Raw genomic sequence first — 24,530 nt, forward strand, 5'->3', positions numbered from 1 at the left:
CGCCTTCGTGTGACCGTAGCTACTCAAATATTTGGGCATCGCTACATGCGATCTCCTCTTGCCCCACTTCAAGTGGACCAGGCGAGAGGCCCGAATCTATAAATGGAAAAGTGAACAGCTCTTCAGAGTGTCCAAGTGTGGGATCAGTTGTCGGAGAAACCACAGTTTTAAATAGCTGGCCTGTAGGTAACTATTTTTAACAGCGACCTCGTGTCAATAACTTCGCTGACAAACTGCAACAAAATTTCAGTGGAGGCCAGAAATAGCAGAATTTTCAGCACAATTATATGTGATCCGTGTGACGGACAAACCACAGTTTTAAATAAATAGATTTTTAGTCCTGTAATATGGAAAGGATCTGGCTGTATTCTGCAGTGCTATCAAGCAAATGGAGCAGAAAAACAGTGTTCTCTGGATTGCTTTTTAAGCAAATAATCAGGATTAAGATCCAAAACAAATTATTCCTGGCCCCTAATACCTGGGGCTATTTCTAGAAATATCTGTAAAAGCACTAGCAGACAGAACAGGAATGGACCCTCTTGCTATATGCACTGCAGTCTGCCACATACACTGCCTGCCTGCCTAGCACTGATATCTATGCAGCTGGATTAGTCCTCAGAAGGAATTTTAGTTGAGATGGATAGGTGTATAATATATTGTAGTGTACCTACACTAACTAAGTAATAAGCGAATCTCTCCCTAGCTCAGCAGCACCTCTCCATATACTGCCTGATTCCGTAGACTGTGACGAGCATGGCGGCGCCAGGTCTAATATAGACCTGATGACGCTGTGCAGCCAGCCAATCGCTGTAATGCCACAAACAACATGGCTGCGGCATTACAGTGTGTGGCAGACAATCCCTGCGTGTTCATTGGCGCTCTAAAGAGCGTCAAACATGCAGGGAGGGGACCAGCGCTCCCACCCAGCAACCCTGAAAATACAAGGCGAGCACCGAGCATCTCGAGCAGTGAGATGCTCGGACGAGCACCGAGCAGTAACGAGCATGCTCACTCATCACTAGTGAACACTTCTGGTTAAGTCTCCATCTCCTGGGTTGGCTGTAGTGGAAGAGGTGTCGGTACTAATTACATTATTTCTACTGTAGTGAAATTGATACCTCTTTGTTGGTGTCTGCCACTTATTTTTGGAATTGTGGAGAATCCTGATTGGGTCTCCATCCATTGGATTAGCTGCAGTGGAAGAGTTGTCATTCCTAATTCTACAATTTCTAGTGTACGGAAATTGATGCCACTTTGCTGGTGTCTGCCACTAATTATTTGAAATGGAGAGAATCCTGATTGAGTCTCCATCTATTGGGTTGGCTGTAATGGAAGAGGTGTAATTCCTAAATCTACAATCTCTACTATACTGAAATTGATGCCACTTTGCTGGTGTTTGCCACTAATTTTTTGAAATGTGGAGAATCCTGATTGGGCCTCTATCTATTGTGTTGGCTGTAGTGGAAGAGGCTTCTGTCTCCATAAAACTACTTCTACTCTGGTGAAATTGATGCCACTTTGGTTGAGTCTGCCACTAATTTTTGGAAATGTGGAGAATCTTGATTAGGTCTCCATCTATTGGGACGGCTGTAGTGGAAGAGGTTTCCGTCTTCATTAAACTGCTTCTACTATGGTGAAATTGATGCCACTTTGGTGGTTTTAGGCCCTAATGTTTTGAAATTTGGAGAATCCTGATTGGGTCTCCATCTATTGGGTTGGCTATAGTGGAAGAGATGTTGTTCTTAATTCTACAATTTCTTCTGTATTGAAATTGATGCCACTTTGCTGGTGTTTGCCACTTATTTTTTGAACTGTAGAGAATTCTGATTGGGTCTCCATCTATTGTGCTGGCTATAGTGGAAGAGGTTTCTGTCTCCATCAAACTACTTCTGCTCTGGTGAAATTGATGCCACTTTGCTGGTGCCTGCCACAATTTTTTTGAAATGTGGAGAATCCTGATTGGGTTTCCATCTATTGTGTTGGCTGTAGTGGAAGAGGTTTCTGTCTCCATCAAACTACTCTACTCTGGTGAAATTGATGCCACTTTGGTAGTGTCTGCCACTAATTTTTGGAAATGTGGAGAATCTTGATTAGGTCTCCATCTATTGGGTTGGCTGTAGTGGAAGAGGTTTCGGTCTCCATTAAACTATTTCTACTCTGATGAAATTGATGCCACTTTGGTGATTTTAGGCCCTAATTTTTTGAAATGTGGAGAATCCTGACTGGGTCTCAATCTATTGTGTTGGCTGTAGTGGAAGAGGTTTCTGTCTTCACCAAACTTCTTCTACTCTAGTGAAATTGATGCCACTTTGGTAGTGTCTGCCACTAATTTTTGGAAATGTGGAGAATCTTGATTAGGTCTCCGTCTATTGGGTTGGCTGTATTGGAAGAGGTTTTGGTCTCCATTAAACTATTTCTACTCTGGTGAAATTGATGCCACTTTGGTGGTTTTAGGCCATAATTTTTGGAAATGTGGAGAATCCTGATGTAACATCCCTGGCGGCGTGCTGGCATGGCTTACCATCTCCCACCATGCAAGACTGCCAACCTACCTACCAGTCCTGGCTGTGCACTATGCTCCTCTACTTGTGTGTGCATGTCTCCTGTCTGCTGGCTTAGGGCGGCGGCGCTGGAACTTCATGATTCTTAAAGTTACAATGTGCACAGTCCTAATGCGTCCCCAACCTATTGCTGTGAGTCACTGGATACTTAAACCTCCTCCACCCAGTGGGAGGTGCCTGAGCAACACTTTCTTACAGTGTGTTATATGCAACTGTATGTTGCTAGGTCCTGTCGTGAATCTTGCCTGTTTCTGCCACCCTGGGGGCTGAGTACCCAGGCCTGTTACCTGTATCTGTGACTTCTAGTCTATTTCTGACACCCTGGGGGCTGAGTACCCAGGCCCGTTACCTGTATCTGTGACTTCTAGTCTATTTCCGCCACCCTGGGGGCTGAATGCCCAGGCTCATTCCTGTATCTCGTTCCTGTGTCAGTTCCTGTCTGAACTGTGTCCTAGCCAGTTACCTGTTTGTCTCTATGTCCGATCCTTCCCTTTTTCTCCAGCGTCTGAACCAGTACCTAACTCCTAACCATTGTCTGTGAACTTCTGTTTGTGAGTTTTGTGTCCACTCGCTACTTCATAGCAAGTACCTTGTGGGTATCTGGTTCTGCTTGTCCCGTTTCCCTGCCTCTGTATCTACCTCCTATGTTCTAGCTATCTTCCTGTTTTTCCCTGTCCCTGTCTGTTCCTTGAGAACAGAGCCCAGTCCTGTCTGTCCGCCCCTGCGGCTCTGCTCTGCTATACCCTGCTCCACTTCCCCTCCGCACCTGTGGCTCTGCTCTGCTCTGCCCTGCTCCGCTTCCCCTCCACACCTGTGGCTCTGCTCTGCTCTGCCCTGCTTCGCTTCCCCTCCACACATGCAGCTCTGCTCTGCCCTGCTCCACTTCCCCTTCACACCTGCGGTTGTGCTCTGCTCTGCCTACTCCGCTTCCCCTCCACACCTGTGACTCTGCTCTGCCCTGCTCCGCTTCCCCTCCGCACCTGCGGCTCTCCTCTGCCCTGCTCCGCTTCCCCTCCGCACCTGCAGCTCTGTTCCTGTATTCCAGTCTGTACTGGTCCCTATCCAGCCTGTTTACATGCCTGCCAGTACCCGCTTGCCTACATACCAGCCATGCCTGCCAGTTCCCGCCTGTCTGCATACCAGCCGTGCCTGCCAGTACCCACCTGTCAGCCTCTGCACATAAGTGCTGTTGAGTGGGCGTGAATGTCTGACATCTGTGCCATCCTCCAAAACTTTGAGAACTCCACTAAGATGGTGAGCGGCGGTGACGTCATAATTAGCATCACTGTCTACTGAAACGCTCGGTGCTCACAGTTAAAGAGGAGGCATTGCCGGCGGAGCAAGGATCTATACAGCCCATCCTCATCCCATCTCAATGTGGATTGGGTGATAATGAGGAGGAGGAGGATGAGGAGGAGAACATGGACAGTTGTCCTCTTGCTGAGAACAGGGCAGTCTTGCCTGCCTTGGAAGTCTTGATACCCTTCTTTCAGTCTGTGGGAAAGCTGTATGAGTTTCACTTAATGATGACCTTGAGTGGCCTAAATCGTGGCTTTGCTTTGCAAGTTATTTCTCAAAACGCATTGCAGATAAGGCCATTGCCCAACTCTGTAGTCATGAAATTCAAGGCGCAAAGAAATATCTTTGTGTGTCGAAGTACTACCGAGAAGTGTGAGCGCTGATGTTGGATGGGCTGTCATTGCTTATGGAACAAGCTGCATTAGAGCACCTGTGGCTCTGCCCTGCTCTGCCCTACTCCGCTTCCCCTCCGCACCTGCGGCTCTGTTCCTGTATTCCAGCCTATCCAGCCAGTTTACATGCCTGCCGGTACCCGCCTGTCTACATACCAGCCATGCCTGCCAGTACCCGCCTGTCTGCATACCAGCCGTGCCTGCCAGTACCCACCTGTCTGCATACCAGCCGTGCCTGCCAGTACCCGCCTGTCTGCATACCAGCTGTGCCTGCCCGTTCCTGCATTCCCTGGTGTGGGTCAACAGTTGTGAGACCATGGTCTGACCTGGAGAAGCACCTGGGCCACCTCCCACATCCCTCCTCGGACCACAGAGTCGATTAAGCCGCTGTGCATCCGTGGTCAGATCTGGCGAGGTCCCTAGTCATGCCCCTCCAGTGGGACCACTAACCACGCTCACGCCAAACAGTCTGGTCGTGAGCGTAACAACTGATTGGGTCTCCATCTATTGGGTTGGCTGTAGTGGAAGAGGTGTTGTTCCTAATTCTACAATTTCTACTGTACTGAAATTGATGCCACTTTGCTGGTGTTTGCCACTAATTTTATGAAATGTGGAGAATCCTGATTGGGTCTCCATCTATTGTGCTGGCTGTAGTGGAAGAGGTTTCTGTCTCCATCAAACTACTTCTACTCTAGAGAAATTGGTTTTGGTCTTCTTTACAATAGGCCCTAATTTATGGAAGTGTGAACACTTCTGTTCACACTTCTGGTTAGTTCTCCATCTCCTTGGTTGCCTGTAGTGGAATAGGTGTTGGTCCCCATTATAATAGTTATACTCTGTTGAAATTAATTCTTTGGTGTAGATAATGTTCTCACAGGGGTACACATGATAAAATAGGAATTGGTTTTATTTCCACCGTAGAATAAAAAACAGGCTATATTTCATCTTTTAATTCTTTGGTGCAGATATTGTTCTCTACACAGGGGTACACAGACATAATAAACTTAAAATTGGTATAGAAGGCAGACTACATATGAGCTTAAATCTATTTGGGGCAAATATTGCTCTCCAGGGGAAGAAAAAAAAGTTGGGTCCGAGCGGTTTCCTGACCCTCGTCCCCAAACATTAATCCCTGGGTGGGGGAGGTGATCCTGAAGAGACTTAAATACCTGAGGATCACACGGACTGTACTGTGCTGTCAGGGCAAGAAGAGGAGGACGGTGATTCTCAGGGAGAGGAATGGGATAACACATTGGATGATGATGAGGTTGTAGATCCCACTCGGGGTGAACCCAGAGGCATGCAGCTGGCTAGCTCATGTGAGGAGGTGGAGGAGGAGTAAGACGAGGAGGTTATCGTTCGCCATACAGTGCAGACACGGAGTGATGCAAGCAACGGTTATGGGTCTGCAGCTCTCAGGGACAGCAAGGGTTGCCTAGCTTGGGCATTTTTTTGAGACCAAAAAGAATGAGCAAACTTACGTTATCTGCAATCTTTGCAAGAAAAAACTCAGCTGAGTGAAAAAGTGCAATAATTGGGCTACTACATGCTTGACCCTTCACATGCACAATCAACATACTTTACACTGGCAATCTCGCTGCGATAAAATGCAGACCAGTAGACCTCAACAACTATCAGCCGCCCTATCAATCGCATCTGCTGCTTCTTCCTCCTCCTCTGTTACCGTGCCAAGTATTGTCATGCAGGTCTCCGACCTCAGAACCTCCGGTTCTTTACCCGCTCCAGTCAGGCTGAGTGAGAGCCCGTCAGGTATAACAGAAGTATACATGCCTGCTGTATTTGTTTCACCGAGGACACCACATGTGTCTCAATCCACCGTAACATCTCCGCCTGCACCTCGCTCATGATCCAGCAATTTGTCTGGTTCACCGTACTCCGCCCTCTCTCAGCAATGCAGCCAGCCCTTGGTCCTGTAGTTTTGGTCATGTAAAAGATTGTTTCCTCTTACACATGACAAAGCTAAGAGATTGAACTGCAGTATCTCCAATTAGTTGGCCATGGAAACAGTGGTGTCAGGCCCTAATTTTTTGAAATGTCAACACTCCTGGTTGGCTGTAGTGGACGAGTTGTCAGTTGCCATTATACTAGTTCTACTCTAGTGAAATTAATTCTTTGGTGCAGATATTGTCACAGGTGTACAAATGATATAATCGAAATTGGTTTTCTTAGTACCATGGTATATAAAGCAGGCTTCATTTCATCTTTTAATTCTTTGGTGCTGATATTGTTCTCCATACAGGGGTACACATTAGTAATGAGAGAGCACTAAATGTACTCAACTTTGTGCTTCAGCTGTTTCTCAAAACCTACCCAGATCTGCCAGAGCTGTTTGCAAAAGTACAACGCATGTGTGCCCATTTTAGAAAGTCAGCTACAGCTTCCGCCACCCTGGCAGTGCTTCAGCAGTGTTTGCAGCTTCCAGCTCACCGACTGTTGTACGATGTCACCACACATTGGAAATCAACATTGCAGATGTTGGAAAGGATTTGTGAGCAGCAGAGGGCAGTTGTTGAATACCAGCTTCAATACGCCTTTTGGAATTCAGGTCAGCCTCTGCACATAAGTGCTGTTGAGTGGGCGTGAATGTCTGACATCTGTGCCATCCTCCAAAACTTTGAGAACTCCACTAAGATGGTGAGCGGCGGTGACGTCATAATTAGCATCACCATCCCACTTCTCTGTCTACTGAAACGCTCGGTGCTCACAGTTAAAGAGGAGGCATTGCCGGCGGAGAAAGGATCTATACAGCCCATCCTCATCCCATCTCAATGTGGATTGGGTGATAATGAGGAGGAGGATGAGGAGGAGAACATGGACAGTCGTCCTCTTGCTGAGGACAGGGAAGTCTTGCCTGCCTTGGAAGTCTTGATACCCATCTTTCAGTCTGTGGGAAAGCTGTATGAGTTTCACTTAATGATGTCCTTGAGTGGCCTAAACCGTGGCTTTGCTTATGCAAGTTATTTCTCAAAACACATTGCAGATAAGGCCATTGCCCAACTCTGTAGTCATGAAATTCAAGGCGCAAAGAAATATCTTTGTGTGTCGAAGTACTACCGAGAAGTGTGAGCGCTGATGTTGGATGGGCTGTCATTGCTTACGGAACAAGCTGCATTAGAGGACTTTACTGGGAGAAATAACAGCTGGAGTAGAAATGGTTTCCCTCTATACCAGATCTTTAACTAAGCTAAAGAATATGGCTGAGGTGAAATACAACTGTCACTGAGAAGCAGTGTAAGACGAAAGAACATTGGGCCCACTAGAGGATTTGATTCTGAGGGACCACCTTTCTCCCCCGCTCAAGAGCCTTATAGCAGTTGCAAGGTTTTCACTATGAACACTTCTGAAGGAGAAGCCAGGGCCCAATGGACGGGTCTCCAGTTCTCTGGTGGGGCACGTCCAACCCTGCCAAGAAGCAGCCCTGGCTAAGAAAAGTCTGTGTAAAGGTTCCCGGACACTCTATGGCTGCTTTTTTTACTGTGGACTGGCTCCAGCAATCTATAAGATCCCTTCACTGGCTCCCAATTGCCCAGCGTATCCAGTTCAAACTACTAACACTGACCTACAAAGCCATCCATAACCTTTCTTCTTGGTACTCGTACATCTCTGAACTAATCTCCCGATATATTCCCTTAGATAATCTACGGTCTTCCCAAGACCTCCTTCAAACCTCCTCTCCTCCACACTTATTTGTTCTTCACCCAATTGCCTCCAAGACTTCTACCAAATATCCTCCATCCTCTGGACTTCTGTGCCTCAACACGTTCGATTAGCCACCATATTCGGATCCTTCAGACAGAACCTGAAAACATATCTCTTCAAGACAGCCTACTGCCTGTCGTTGCTTCGCTGCCACCTTAACACCAACGGAGCTAATGCAATTCCACAATCTACAGTCTCCTTCCTCACCAACCTGTAGATTGTAAGGCTGCAAGTGCAGGGTCTATAAGACTTAAGATGCAATATGGCACCTTGGCAAAGCCCAGTTATGTTCTCCCTCTGATATCTAACAATCACAAACATGTCATGCTGGAGAAACTTGCACCTACTGCCACTCAGTGTCTTCAGCTCCTAATCTTTGGGCAGCCAGTCTACAAAATAAAATTCCTGAGCTATGGAAATTGTGGATGGATTTGCTTCTGGTACTGGGTGCCAATTCCAAACCGTGGTGTCCAATTCACTGGATATTCCTGGTTAGTTGGAGACAAGCTCATTTCCACGGAAAAGTACCAGAAAGCTAAGGAGATGGTGGCCTCTATCATCATGAAGGAGTTTGTTCGTTGTCTAGTAGTCCGGTTTTTATACTAAAGATTCTGCACATTTTTATAGTTTTAAGTGAGCACACAAAGTCCAAGGAGTCTGCAGCAGCGCATCAAGGCCGGAATAGTGGAGGAGAAAATGCTGTACCATCAGGTTGAGGATGCGAGCTATGCAAGGCACGTGTATGAGGTTTCCCCAGAGTAGGGCCACCGCCAGGTTTGCATCGTTATCACACATGGCCTTCCCTTGCTTCAGGTTCAGTGGAGACAGCGACTGCTCAAACTTGGCCTGGAGAGCTGTCTACAACTTTTCAGCTGTATGACTGCGATCTCCAAGGCATATTCATTTTAACACTGCCTGATTGCGGTGAGCCCTGGCTGCACAATTCAGAGGTGGGGGGGATTCTCTTTGCATTGTTGGAATGTGTGTTTCATTAAGGCAGAGGTTGAGGGCGCAGGTGGAGGCCCTAGAGGAGGTAAAGGAGGCCGAAGCACTGGAGAAAGTGTTGAATACAGAGGTTTGGACTTGGGGATTCCAACACTTGCTGTCTAGTGACACATTGGTGTCTAGTGGTTTAGTTCTCCATCCCCTGGTGTGTAGTAGTTTAGTTCTCCAACCTTAGCTTTTTAGTAGGTTAGTTTTCCAACCCCAATTGTCATATTAGTTTAGGTCTCCAACCCCTGTTTTCTATTAGTTTAGTTCTCTATGTTATGCTGTGTATTTGTTTCATTCTCTAACCTTAGCTGTTTAGTAGCTTAGTTCTCCAACCCCTGTTGTCTATTAGTTTGGTTCTCCATCTTCTAGTGTCTAGTGGTTTACTTCTCCATCTCCTGGTGTATAGTAGTTTAGTTCTCCAACCCTAACTGTTTAGTAGTTTAGTTTTCCAACCCCTGTTGTATATTAGTTTAGTTCTCCATGTTCTGGTGTGTATTTAATTCATTCTCCAACCCATCCATGCCCACCACCAGGGGTTAACATTAGAGATGAGCGTTGTTCTACTCGAACTGTTCGCCAATCTCAAATTCGAGCTGTTTTGGGCGGTGTTCGAGCCGGTCGGCGAACACGAACAATTTGAGAAAAATTCGGCTGTTCGAGGTTATGTTCGATAACTGTTCGTGCACCAAAATCATAACTGGATTTTATCTCAGTAATGATGAAAATTAATGTTAATACGCAGTTTGAGTGTACAGCGGGGCGGGGGGAGGGGCAGGGGATGGATCTCTGCAGGAACAATGAAGATCTCCATTTTTTTTTCTCTTTCCCGCATTTGCAGTGGGGAGGTGCAATCTGTCAGCCTATCAGCAGCGCACACACGGAGCGAAGTGCTTTTTTTCACACAAGCAAGGGCATGTGTGATTGGCAGTGTATGTCACATGTCCTTGCCCTATAAGACCAAGCCATTTTCCCCGTCGCCACCATTTTCTCACTGCTGCAGCTGCGTGTTAGACGGCACCGCTGTTGCTGTGTGCGCTATACCTTGTTAATTTCAAGCCAATTTTCGCACAAATATACAGATAGCTTGGGAGTAGGGAATAGTTGTGATTGCAGTCCTTTTAAGGACTAGGTTACAGCATTTCCTACGACTTTTATCAGGCAGGTCTGTGCTCTTAAATAGATAGATTGTGGGAGTAAAGACTAATTGTAATTGGAGTCCTTTTCAGGACTAGGTTACATCAGTTCCTATCAGTTTTTGCCAGGCAGGTCTGTGCCAGTGCTGTGCAAGTTTTTTTCACAGCATTTGGCTGAATCTAGCAAAGCTAATCCTTTTTGGCCTATTGCAGAGTGTGTTAGTCAGTGGAGTAGCCTATCTGTGTTGCAAGATATACCACCTGTGTATAGAATACCAATTTTTTTACTGCACCTAGTGAAGTAAAATCTTTTGGGCATAGCATCATTCTATTAGTCCATCTATACTGACCTCCATCAGGTTGCAAACTGAATATAATTTTTTTCTGCATCTAGCTCTGAAAAAATATTTGGGCTTCTAGCAGTGTGTGGGACTTGGTCTATTAGTCCATCTATACTGACCTCCATCAGGTTGCAAATTAAAAATAATTTTTTTCTTCATTTAGCTCTGAAAAAATATTTGGGCTTCTAGCAGTGTGTGGGACTTGTTCTATTAGTCCTTCTATACTGACCTCCAGCAGGTTGCAAATTGAATATAATTTTTTTCTGCATCTAGCTCTGAAAAAATATTTGGGCTTCTAGCGGTGTGTGGGACTTGGTCTATTAGTCCATCTATACTGACCTCCATCAGGTTGCAAATTAAAAATAATTTTTTTCTGCATCTAGCTCTGAAAAAATATTTGGGCATCTAGCAGTGTGTGGGACTTGGTCTATTAGTCCATCTATACTGACCTCCACCAGGTTGCAAATTAAAAATAATTTTTTTCTTCATTTATCTCTGAAAAAATATTTGGGCTTCTAGCAGCGTGTGGGACTTGTTTTATTAGTCCATCTATACTGACCTCCATCAGGTTGCAAATTAAAAATAATTTTTTTCTGCATCTAGCTCTGAAAAAATATTTGGGCTTCTAGCAGTGTGTGGGACTTGGTCTATTAGTCCATCTATACTGACCTCCATCAGGTTGCAAATAGTGTTGAGCCACCCCCGTAGTGTTCGAGTTCGGTTCGGTTCGTCGAACACCCGTGTGTTCGCCGAACTGTTCGTCGAACTGTTCGTCGAACACCTTCGAACACCGTTAAAACCAATGGCAGGCAAACAAAAACACATAGAAACACATAGAAAACACCTTCAAAGGTGTCCAAAAGCTGACAAACTTCTCAGAAGACACAACTAACACATGGAAAAGTGACAAGTACATATAGTCATGCGAAAAGAAAAGAGGTGGAGGAGTAAAAGGAGGGGGAGACACAGATATAGGCATGTCATGCCCTTCTAAAATCCAAAAAGTGAGAAGCCGAGACGGCCAGTCCGCTCCTGCCCGTGCCACCTCCGTGTCGCCGGGTTTGTGCCAGAGCCGCGGTGAACCCTGACGGCCAGCCCCCCTCTCCCAATACTGGTGCCTGTCCGCTGGTGGGTCGAGAGAGCCCCCCTGTGGTGGAGGCAGCTCTAAGCTTTTTATTTTAAATTGTCCCTCTAATTTGAATGAATACACTTTAAATCCATTTACAAGGATCTATTGGAGGGCAAGTCTCATGCCAGCAGCCGCGTAATTCCAGCTCCAGTAGCGTCCACTAAAGCTGCTGCAGTTAAAAAGCTTTTATAAGGATCGAGCTCGGCTGTCCACCGCAAGGCATCCTAGTGCCAGTCCCAGCCCCTATGCCTTGGGGTGCCTCCTGATGCTCTTCACTAAGTATCCCGTGGTCCCGAAGCATTTCCTTTGAAAAAATTAAGTGTCCAAACTACAGGTGGTGTAGCTTGCTTAACAGCCGGGATAATCCGCTGACTAGCAGACACTGCTACTAGGCACAAAGTATTTCCTGGGCTAGATGCAGTTAAAAATTTGTAAGTAGATACTCTCGTTGGATGCTGAGAAAGCATTCCATAGAGTCTCCTGGCACGCCATATATGATTCTCTTAAAAAGCTTGGGGTAGGGGTCTAGGGGACCCTTTTATAGCCAAAATCACGGCCCTGTATCACAATACGTCACCTAGGCTGAAGATAAATGGAACTGTAGCACCGAGGGCTCGGTTGCTACAGACGTATTGCACCTCACCCAGAGGTGTGATATCTCACTCTCAGATAAGGATGGAGTGTGGATCAGGACCCGACACCTGCATGCATTACACCACATTGCCGTGGGGCAGGGCGACCAATATGCCCCTGAGATGGGCACGACAGTCCCTGTCCCTGGCTGGAGTGGGGGGAGGGAACACTGAGGAAGGGGAACCCTGCAGTGCAGGAGCAGGGAGGAAGCAGTTCCTGGGTGCATTGAGAAGGGAGTATAAAAGGTGGGCACCATCTTAGTTCAGTGCAGAGAAGTCTGAGCAGAAGTGGCAGGGAGCAGGGGCTCTGCATGAGCTCTGCTCCGGAGGCGGGCCTAGTAACAGAGGCCCAGGCCTGCAAGAGGGAGAAGGAAGGAAGAGGAGCGGAGAAGGCTCCAGGAACGAGGAATGAAGGGATCCCAGGGGTGCGGACGGGCGAGTCGCCACCGCACGCCCGAATCCACCTGCGTGGAGGGGTCAGGCCAAAGGGGGAGACCGGTCCCCGAACTAGTGGAGGCAGGAAACGACCCTCAGCTAGAAACCGGAGGCTCTGACATTTTATGTGGCGCAGCCCCTTGCTCCACCCGCTAGGAAGGCACCACATAGGGTCAGGGAAACTGGCGCCAAGTTTACCAAGAGGAGGCCCGAGGCAGCCGGACAGAAGTGTTGGTAAGAAAGGCCAGACAAAGGACACACAAAGGGGGTCCTGTGAAGCGCTCCAAAGTTATCTGGGAGTTGTCTGAGCCCCTCACCTGGTGAGCACAGTACGACGTGGGCAGCCATTACCTGCAGACGTGGTCTGGATAATAAGAACTGTGAGTAAAGGCCCTGAACTGCATCACTGACTCCGTGTCGTTACTGCTGCTGCCCTGCACCATCACCCCCATCCTCCGCATACACTGCCCTGAGGCTATACTCCTCCCGTGGGGAGTTATGCTACGCTCTGCTGCACCCACAACACCAGCCTTAGCGGTCTGCCCTGTAGCGGCGGTTCACTCTGACCGCAATCCACGGGTGGCGTAGTCGGACATTTAAACATCAAAACCACATAAATAGTTCTGCCACTGGTTTGACCGCCCTGAGCCACGGAACAGGATCGCCGCCACGAAGACTACAACCACCAGCATCCACCAAAAAGGGTCCGGCTCCGGGTGTCCCAAGGCCCAGGGGGTGCGTCAGAACATTTTCATCACCTTTCACAATCACCAATGGGACAAGGCAGGGATGTCCTCTGTCCCCTCTCTTATACATCCTAGTGACGGAGCACCTGCTCTCATCAATTCGCCATAACCCCAATATTAGGTGGATTGAGGTGGGAGGCACCGAGTACAAGTGCTCTCTATTTGCTGATGATGTCCTAGTATATATCACTCAATCACATATATCCATCCCTGCTGTTATGGCTGAAATAGATCACTTTGTTACATGGTAAAATTTTAAAATCAATGCAGCGAAGTCTGAGGCCCTCGATGTCTCCCTCCCTAAATCCATATAGGATTCCATCCAGTCCAACTTTCCCTTTGCCTGGCCCTCACAGGGTATCAAATACTTAGGAATTCCTATTCATAGAGACCTCTCCCATCTATGTTATCTTAATTTTGGGCCCTTTATTGAACAATTCCATACAGACCACGGTTGGCAAGTTAGAACTGTAAGATTCACTACGTGAACCACTGGTGTTTTGTGGAAAAGCACATGTACACCGCGTTCCAAATTATTATGCAAAAAGTGTTTAGGAGTGATAAGGGAAGAATTTGTTTGTTTGTCAGTTAAACTCATTGATGGTGATGTGTGTCAGGGCTCTTTATATCACTGTAAGCAATTGCAGACACCTGTGCTAATTAGTTTGGCAGGTGTGTCCAATGAAAGGCAAGACTACTTAAGAAGGCTCTCTCACATTATTAAGCAGCCTACATTTTCTGCCAAAATGGGAAAGAAAAAGGATGTGTCGGCTGCTGAGAAGCAACAAATTATGGAGTGTTTAGGTCAAGGCATGACTACAATCAACATTGTGCGATGATCAGGATGAAGTGTCTTGGCAATCAAGAAGTATGTAGCTGATTCACAGTACACACGTGTGCGTGCTGATAAGGGCAAATTGAGGACTCTTTCCTACAGGCAATTACGTCAGGTTGAAACAGCAGCGGCAAAAAAGCCTTGTCATAGCAGCAGACAAGTTTTTGAAGCTGCTTGTGCCTCCAACGTCCCCCGAACAACAAGATGCAGGGTCCTTCAGAGGTTTGCAGCTGTGCATATGCCATCCTGTCGACCTCCTCTATCCACTTCACACAAGCAGAAACGGCTCCAGTGGGCCAAACATTACATGAAGACTGATTTCAAAACTGTTTTGTTCACGGATGAGTGCCGTGCAGCGCTCGATGGTCCAGATGAATGGAGTGGAGGATGGCTGGTTGATGGACACCCCACGCAAACACGGCTACAGCGCCAACAAGGAGGAGGTGGAGTAATGTTTTGGGCTGGAATCATGGGGAGAGAGATTGTCGGCCCCTTTAGGATCCCTGAAGGCGCTAAAGATGAACTCCATAATGTATGTGGATTTTCTCAAACAGCACTTCCTGCCATGGTTCAAGAAGAAGAACCGTGTATTTCACAGCAAGATCATTTTTCTGCATGATAATGCACCATCTCATGCTGCACATAAAACATCTGCATCTCTGGCTGATATGGGCATAAAAGGGGACAAACTTATGGTGTGACCCCCATGCTCCCCTGACCTCTACCCCATTCAGAACCTTTGGAGCATCATTAAAAGGAGTGTCTATGATGGCGGGAGGCAGTTCACATCTAAGCAACAGCTCTGGGAGGGTATTCTGTCCTCATGCAAAACAATTGAAGCAGAAACCATCCAAAACCTGACAAATTCAATGGACGAGAGAGTTCAGAAGCTCCTTTCGAACAAGGGGTCCTATGTGAAAATGTAACATCACCTAGAATAAAGTTTTGAGTTGAAAACTGTTTGATTTCAGTTTCTAACAACCTGCTAATGCTTATAATTTCAAAAATGACCATTTTTTTGGTCTTTATTAAAATGAAAAGGTTGATCGAAAAGTTTGGGGGATCTAAGAGTGTGGCAACCCAGTAGTCATGATTACTTCGAATTCTGACAATATGAGGGTCATGCTGCAGGTAGTGCAGCAAGAAGGCACTTATGTGTCTTGCGCATCTCGGAGCCCCAAAATTATTTTCCGGGCTAGATGCAGCTAAAAATTATTTTTAATTTTAAATCTGGTGAAGCTTATTATAGATGGCCTAATAGGATCAGTGCTGCACACTGCTACAAAGCCCAAATTATTTTCCAGTCAAGATACAGATAAACATGATTAGTAATTTGAAAGCTTAAAACGGTTGGTAGGGTGATTTTAACCAATCATCAAGCTTTTACTCTCCCCAGGATGACACAGGGGTAGAAAAGTCGTTTCGGATCCATGATTTGTTCATCTTTATGAACGTGAGTCTGTCTACATTATCAGTGGAGAGCCGCGTGCGCTTATCTGTCAGCACACCACCAGCAGCGCTGAACACACGTTCAGACAGAACGCTGGCTGCGGGGCATGACAAGATCTCCAAGGCGTAAGTGGCTAGCTCCGGCCATTTATCCAGATTGGAAGCCCAAAAAGAGCAAGGGTCCAGTGACACAGTCGTGGCTTCAATGTTTACTTGGAGATACTCCTGTACCATCGTCTCTAGGCGTTGACTATGTGTCAGACTTCTTGTCTCCTGTGGCCTTGCAAAGGATGGGCTAAAAAAGTGGTGAAATGATTCCGCAAAATTGATGTTACCAGCAGATACTGTGGTTCTGTTACGGTTTGAGTGCTGAACACTTGACGGTCCCACGGTTGGCAAGTTGGAACTGTGAGATTCACTACGTGCACCACTGGTATTTTGTGGAAAAGCACATGTAAGATTCTGCAACAGTCTCTGCTGATACTCCTGCATGCGTGCATCCCTTTCTATGGCAGGAATAATTTCTGCAAATTTACTTTTGTACCGGGGATCTAACAGTGTGGCAACCCAGTAGTCAGGATTATTTCTAATTCTCACAATTCGAGGGTCATGTTGCAGGTAGTGCAGCAAGAAGGCACTCATGTGTGTTGCGCATCCAGGAGCACCAAGTCCCTGTTGTGTTGGTGGCGAGGTAGCAATCATGCTTCCTTCCTCTGTCCTCTCCCCCCAACCTCGCACAACAGAAATGTGATCAAGGTCTCCCTCATCTGATGAGTCTTCCATCAGTTCGTCCTCCACTTCTTCCTGGGCTCCTGCACCTTCCTCACTAGTTTGGCTGCTACCATGCGCCCTGGTAAAATCATCTCCCCCACCCTCACATGCCTGCCGCCTTGGTGCTGCCGACCGTCTGGACCTTGCAGATGTTAGCCCTTCCGCATACAACTCCTCCTCCTCTACTTCCTCCACCTCCTCTTGTGCCACCACCTGACTCCGAATTCTGTTTAACATGTGCTCCAGCATGTAAATCACCGGAATAGTCATGCTGATAATGGCATCGTCAGCACTAAACATCTTCGTCGCCATTTCAAAACTGTGCAGAAGGGTGCATAGGTCCCTGATCTGAGACCACTCCTCCAGCGTGATTTGCCCCACCTCTGAATCTCGTTGGCCCAGGCTATACGTCAGAACGTATTGCACCAGGGCTTGTCGGTGCTGCCACAGTCGTTGCAAAATGTGCAGAGTTGAATTCCACCGGGTAGGCACATCGCATTTTAGCCGGTGAAGTGGCAGGCCCAACGACTTCTGTAGAGATGTAAGTCGCTGAGCTGCGGGATGCGAACGGCGGAAGTGAGCACACAGCGACCGTGCCCTCTGCAGAAGGCCATCTAGTCTGGGATAGTGGGCTAAAAATTGCTGGACAACCAGGTTCAACACGTGAGCCATACAAGGCACGTGTGTGACATTGCCCCGGCGAAGGGCCGCACCCAGGTTTGCAGCATTGTCGCACACGGCCTTCCCTGGTTTCAGGTCCAGTGGAGACAACCATTCATGAAATTGGTTCTCCAGAGCTGACCACAACTCCTCAGCTGTGTGACTCACATTTCCCAGACATTTCAATGTAAAAACCGCCTGATGACGTTGAGCCCTACTGCCAGCATAGTAAGGAGGTGTGCAGGATCCCTTCTGCGCAGTTAGAAAGCTTGTGGCATGACCAGACAGGCTTTGGGTGCAGGTGAAAGACCGAGAGGAGGTTGAGGAGGCAGAAGCAGTGGAGGAAAAATGACATAAAGAGGATTGACGCACAACTCGTGGGGACGGCAAGACTTGGACAGCAGCCCCTTGTCCTGCTGTCACCATAGTTACCCAGTGCCCAGTCAGCAACATGTAACGCCCCTGTCCATGCCTACTCGTCCAAGTGTCTGTGGTGAAATGCACCCTGTCACACACAGAGTTTCTCAAAGAAGCGGTGATGTTGTGTGCGACATGCTGGTGGAGCGCAGGCACACCTTTCTTTGAGAAGTAGTGCCGACTGGGCATCTGGTACTGGGGCACTGCGACGGACATAAGGTCTCGAAAATCCTCTGTGTCCACCAGGCGGAAAGGCAGCATTTCTGTAGCCAAGAGCTTGCAGATGGTGAAATTCAACCTCTTAGCTTTCTCATGGCTAGGAGGAAATGGTCTTTTACTTGTCCACATCTGAGGGACCGAGGGCTGGCTATTGTGCTTAGACGGGGTTGATAAGGGTGTCCCCGGCAAACTGCCGGTCTGTGAGGAAGATGCAGGCGGACATGTTAGGTTGCCTTGATCCAAAGGTGGTGCTATCGATGTCGGACAGCGCTCAAGACCAGCTGGTGTTACCACCTCCAAAGAAAATGATGACCTGCCAATCACGCTGGCTGTTGCGGGTAAAGAGGTGGCAGGTCTGCGCCCCAAAACAGGTGTGACTGCTGTCCCCCCAGTCACAGAGGATGAAGAGGCCGCGGATGCACAAGATATGGCAGACGGTGGTTGGCCCGGCCGGCTAGACCGCATTGTAGCACACTGAGCTTCCCACTGCAACTTATGCTTCATGTCCATGTGCCGGTTCATGCATGAAGTACTCAAACTATGTATTTTTTGGCCTCTACTTAGCTTTTGCTGACAAATGTTACAGATAACACGAGTTGGGTCATCTTTATCGATCTGAAAAAATGCCCAGGCTATGCAAGGCTTAGCACCCATGCGACCTGAAGAGCCACCACGACTTGTGGTGAGAGGCAGAGTTGTGTTTGAGGATGCAGTTGTTGACGTGCTTCCAGTACTACGTCTCTGTCCAGGAAGGCGCAACCTGACCTCGTCGTCACTAGCATCTTCCTCCACCTCCTCTGCTGACCTCATCTCTTGGCTGACTGTGGGTTGACAGTAAGTGGGATCTCCGACCTCATCATCATCACCCTGTGCGTTATCACACCCGTCGTCCTCAGAGCCAACCTGTTCCTGCCCTGACAAAAAACTAAAGTTGTCGCTCCAATCAGGTATTTGAGTCTTATCATCGTCTTCCTCATTGTCTCCACCAACAGGAGTTACAGTTTGGGAATGAGGGTCTACATTATGGTCAGAACCTTCTGCGTCTGGTCCTGGATCCGACTCATAAAGATTCTGGGCATCAGTGCAGATCATTTCCTCGTCTGGATTCACAGAAGCGCTGGAGTCGACCTCTGATTCCCAGGCTATAGTATGAGTAAACAGCTCTGCAGACTCAACCATCTGTTCTACCTCATACTCAGACGGGCAGCTGGAGATTTGGGAGCTGTGAGGAAGCAAGTGCGATTTGGGTGACACCTTTGAGGACTGGAGTATTTGTGATGTTGAAGTTGATGTGGAGGAGAGCCCACTTAAAGGAGCACTTGATATCCGTTGAAGCACCTGCTGTTTTTGTGCCTCATCTGGAATTTGTAGCGATTGGCGTGGCCGTAAGAAAGGGATCTTATCACATTGTCCGCTAAAAGAAGTAGACATTTTAGTTTGGCTGGAAGATGGTCTTTCTTCTGCACCTACCCCACGGACACAACCTTTTTTCCCCTTCCCAACACGCCTATTCCCCTTTCCACCAGCAGCAGGCCTTTTTCCACTCATTTTGGTGGTTAACTAATTCACAACTCTGGAGTTGTTTGCACAAAAAAACAATGGATGGTAACCGAGCAGAGCTGAGTGGCCAAACTGTGGTATTAGGCCAAAACTATTGGCTGGGTTAGATGGAGAAAAAAATTATTTTTAATTTGCAACCTGATGGAGGTCAGTATAGATGGACTAATAGACCAAGTCCCACACACCGCTAGAAGCCCAAATATTTTTTCAGAGCTAGATGCAGAAAATTTTTTTATTCAATTTGGAACCTGATGGAGGTCAGTATAGATGGACTAATAGACCAAGTCCCACACACTGCTAGAAGCCCAAATATTTTTTCAGAGCTAGATGCAGAAAAAAATTATTTTTAATTTGCAACCTGATGGAGGTCAGTATAGATGGACTAATAGACCAAGTCCCACACACTGCTAGAAGCCCAAATATTTTTTCAGAGCTAGATGCAGAAAAAAATTATTTTTAATTTGCAACCTGATGGAGGTCAGTATAGATGGACTAATAGACCAAGTCCCACACACCGCTAGAAGCCCAAATATTTTTTCAGAGCTAGATGCAGAAAAAAATTATATTCAATTTGCAACCTGCTGGACGTCAGTATAGAAGGACTAATAGAACAAGTCCCACACACTGCTAGAAGCCCAAATATTTTTTCAGAGCTAAATGAAGAAAAAAATTATTTTTAATTTGCAACCTGATGGAGGTCAGTATAGATGGACTAATAGACCAAGTCCCACACACTGCTAGAAGCCCAAATATTTTTTCAGAGCTAGATGCAGAAAAAAATTATTTTTAATTTGCAACCTGATGGAGGTCAGTATAGATGGACTAATAGACCAAGTCCCACACACCGCTAGAAGCCCAAATATTTTTTCAGAGCTAGATGCAGAAAAAAATTATATTCAATTTGCAACCTGCTGGAGGTCAGTATAGAAGGACTAATAGAACAAGTCCCACACACTGCTAGAAGCCCAAATATTTTTTCAGAGCTAAATGAAGAAAAAAATTATTTTTAATTTGCAACCTGATGGAGGTCAGTATAGATGGACTAATAGACCAAGTCCCACACACTGCTAGAAGCCCAAATATTTTTTCAGAGCTAGATGCAGAAAAAAATTATTTTTAATTTGCAACCTGATGGAGGTCAGTATAGATGGACTAATAGACCAAGTCCCACACACCGCTAGAAGCCCAAATATTTTTTCAGAGCTAGATGCAGAAAAAAATTATATTCAATTTGCAACCTGCTGGAGGTCAGTATAGAAGGACTAATAGAACAAGTCCCACACACTGCTAGAAGCCCAAATATTTTTTCAGAGCTAAATGAAGAAAAAAATTATTTTTAATTTGCAACCTGATGGAGGGCAGTATAGATGGACTAATAGACCAAGTCCCACACACTGCTAGAAGCCCAAATATTTTTTCAGAGCTAGATGCAGAAAAAAATTATATTCAGTTTGCAACCTGATGGAGGTCAGTATAGATGGACTAATAGAATGATGCTATGCCCAAAAGATTTTACTTCACTAGGTGCAGTAAAAAAATTGGTATTCTATACACAGGTGGTATATCTTGCAACACAGATAGGCTACTCCACTGACTAACACACTCTGCAATAGGCCAAAAAGGATTAGCTTTGCTAGATTCAGCCAAATGCTGTGAAAAAAACTTGCACAGCACTGGCACAGACCTGCCTGGCAAAAACTGATAGGAACTGATGTAACCTAGTCCTGAAAAGGACTCCAATTACAATTAGTCTTTACTCCCACAATCTATCTATTTAAGAGCACAGACCTGCCTGATAAAAGTCGTAGGAAATGCTGTAACCTAGTCCTTAAAAGGACTGCAATCACAACTATTCCCTACTCCCAAGCTATCTGTATATTTGTGCGAAAATTGGCTTGAAATTAACAAGGTATAGCGCACACAGCAACAGCGGTGCCGTCTAACACGCAGCTGCAGCAGTGAGAAAATGGTGGCGACGGGGAAAATGGCTTGGTCTTATAGGGCAAGGACATGTGACATACACTGCCAATCACACATGCCCTTGCTTGTGTGAAAAAAAGCACTTCGCTCCGTGTGTGCGCTGCTGATAGGCTGACAGATTGCACCTCCCCACTGCAAATGCGGGAAAGAGAAAAAAAAATGGAGATCTTCATTGTTCCTGCAGAGATCCATCCCCTGCCCCTCCCCCCGCCCCGCTGTACACTCAAACTGCGTATTAACATTAATTTTCATCATTACTGAGAAAAAATCCAGTTATGATTTTGGTGCACGAACAGTTATCGAACATAACCTCGAACAGCCGAATTTTTCTCAAATTGTTCGTGTTCGCCGACCGGCTCGAACACCGCCCAAAACAGCTCGAATTTGAGATTGGCGAACAGTTCGAGTAGAACAACGCTCATCTCTAGTTGCAAATTAAAAATAATTTTTTTCTGCATCTAGCTCTGAAAAAATATTTGGGCTTCTAGCAGTGTGTGGGACTTGGTCTATTAGTCCATCTATACTGACCTCCATCAGGTTGCAAATTGAATAAAAAAAATTTCTGCATCTAGCTCTGAAAAAATATTTGGGCTTCTAGTGGTTTGTGGGACTTGGTCTATTAGTCCATCTATACTGACCTCCATCAGGTTGCAAATTAAAAATAATTTTTTTCTGCATCTAACCCAGCCAATAGTTTTGGCCTAATACCACAGTTTGGCCACTCAGCTTTGCTCGGTTACCATCCATTGTTTTTTTGTGCAAACAACTCCAGAGTTGTGAATTAGTTAACCACCAAAATGAGTGGAAAAAGGCCTGCTGCTGGTGGAAAGGGGAATAGGCGTGTTGGGAAGGGGAAAAAAGGTTGTGTCCGTGGGGTAGGTGCAGAAGAAAGACCATCTTCCAGCCAAACTAAAATGTCTACTTCTTTTAGCGGACAATGTGATAAGATCCCTTTCTTACGGCCACGCCAATCGCTACAAATTCCAGATGAGGCACAAAAACAGCAGGTGCTTCAACGGATATCAAGTGCTCCTTTAAGTGGGCTCTCCTCCACATCAACTTCAACATCACAAATACTCCAGTCCTCAAAGGTGTCACCCAAATCGCACTTGCTTCCTCACAGCTCCCAAATCTCCAGCTGCCCGTCTGAGTATGAGGTAGAACAGATGGTTGAGTCTGCAGAGCTGTTTACTCATACTATAGCCTGGGAATCAGAGGTCGACTCCAGCGCTTCTGTGAATCCAGACGAGGAAATGATCTGCACTGATGCCCAGAATCTTTATGAGTCGGATCCAGGACCAGACGCAGAAGGTTCTGACCATAATGTAGACCCTCATTCCCAAACTGTAACTCCTGTTGGTGGAGACAATGAGGAAGACGATGATAAGACTCAAATACCTGATTGGAGCGACAACTTTAGTTTTTTGTCAGGGCAGGAACAGGTTGGCTCTGAGGACGACGGGTGTGATAACGCACAGGGTGATGATGATGAGGTCGGAGATCCCACTTACTGTCAACCCACAGTCAGCCAAGAGATGAGGTCAGCAGAGGAGGTGGAGGAAGATGCTAGTGACGACGAGGTCAGGTTGCGCCTTCCTGGACAGAGACGTAGTACTGGAAGCACGTCAACAACTGCATCCTCAAACACAACTCTGCCTCTCACCACAAGTCGTGGTGGCTCTTCAGGTCGCATGGGTGCTAAGCCTTGCATAGCCTGGGCATTTTTTCAGATCGATAAAGATGACCCAACTCGTGTTATCTGTAACATTTGTCAGCAAAAGCTAAGTAGAGGCCAAAAAATACATAGTTTGAGTACTTCATGCATGAACCGGCACATGGACATGAAGCATAAGTTGCAGTGGGAAGCTCAGTGTGCTACAATGCGGTCTAGCCGGCCGGGCCAACCACCGTCTGCCATATCTTGTGCATCCGCGGCCTCTTCATCCTCTGTGACTGGGGGGACAGCAGTCACACCTGTTTTGGGGCGCAGACCTGCCACCTCTTTACCCGCAACAGCCAGCGTGATTGGCAGGTCATCATTTTCTTTGGAGGTGGTAACACCAGCTGGTCTTGAGCGCTGTCCGACATCGATAGCACCACCTTTGGATCAAGGCAACCTAACATGTCCGCCTGCATCTTCCTCACAGACCGGCAGTTTGCCGGGGACACCCTTATCAACCCCGTCTAAGCACAATAGCCAGCCCTCGGTCCCTCAGATGTGGACAAGTAAAAGACCATTTCCTCCTAGCCATGAGAAAGCTAAGAGGTTGAATTTCACCATCTGCAAGCTCTTGGCTACAGAAATGCTGCCTTTCCGCCTGGTGGACACAGAGGATTTTCGAGACCTTATGTCCGTCGCAGTGCCCCAGTACCAGATGCCCAGTCGGCACTACTTCTCAAAGAAAGGTGTGCCTGCGCTCCACCAGCATGTCGCACACAACATCACCGCTTCTTTGAGAAACTCTGTGTGTGACAGGGTGCCTTTCACCACAGACACTTGGACGAGTAGGCATGGACAGGGGCGTTACATGTCGCTGACTGGGCACTGGGTAACTATAGTGACAGCAGGACAAGGGGCTGCTGTCCAAGTCTTGCCGTCCCCACGAGTTGTGCGTCAATCCTCTTTATGTCAAAGTTCCTCCACTGCTTCTGCCTCCTCAACCTCCTCTCGGTCTTCCACCTGCACCCAAAGCCTGTCTGGTCATGCCACAAGCTTTCTAACTGCGCAGAAGGGATCCTGCACACCTCCTTACTATGCTGGCAGTAGGGCTCAACGTCATCAGGCGGTTTTTACTTTTAAATGTCTGGGAAATGTGAGTCACACAGCTGAGGAGTTGTGGTCAGCTCTGGAGAACCAATTTCATGAATGGTTGTCTCCACTGGACCTGAAACCTTGGAAGGCCGTGTGCGACAATGCTGCAAACCTGGGTGCGGCCCTTCGCCGGGGCAATGTCACACACGTGCCTTGTATGGCTCACGTGTTGAACCTGGTTGTCCAGCAATTTTTAGCGGACTATCCCAGACTAGATGGCCTTCTGCAGAGGGCACGGTCGCTGTGTGCTCACTTCCGCCGTTCGCATCCCGCAGCTCAGCGACTTACATCTCTACAGAAGTCGTTGGGCCTGCCACTTCACCGGCTAAAATGCGATGTGCCTACCCGGTGGAATTCAACTCTGCACATGTTGCAGCGACTGTGGCAGCACCGACAAGCCCTGGTGCAATATGTTCTGACGTATAGCCTGGGCCAACGAGATTCAG

Source organism: Phyllobates terribilis, unplaced genomic scaffold (genome assembly GCF_046119375.1).
Source record: "Phyllobates terribilis strain yellow unplaced genomic scaffold, ASM4611937v1 Scaffold_1__5_contigs__length_1240528914, whole genome shotgun sequence".
Lineage (NCBI taxonomy): Eukaryota > Metazoa > Chordata > Amphibia > Anura > Dendrobatidae > Phyllobates > Phyllobates terribilis.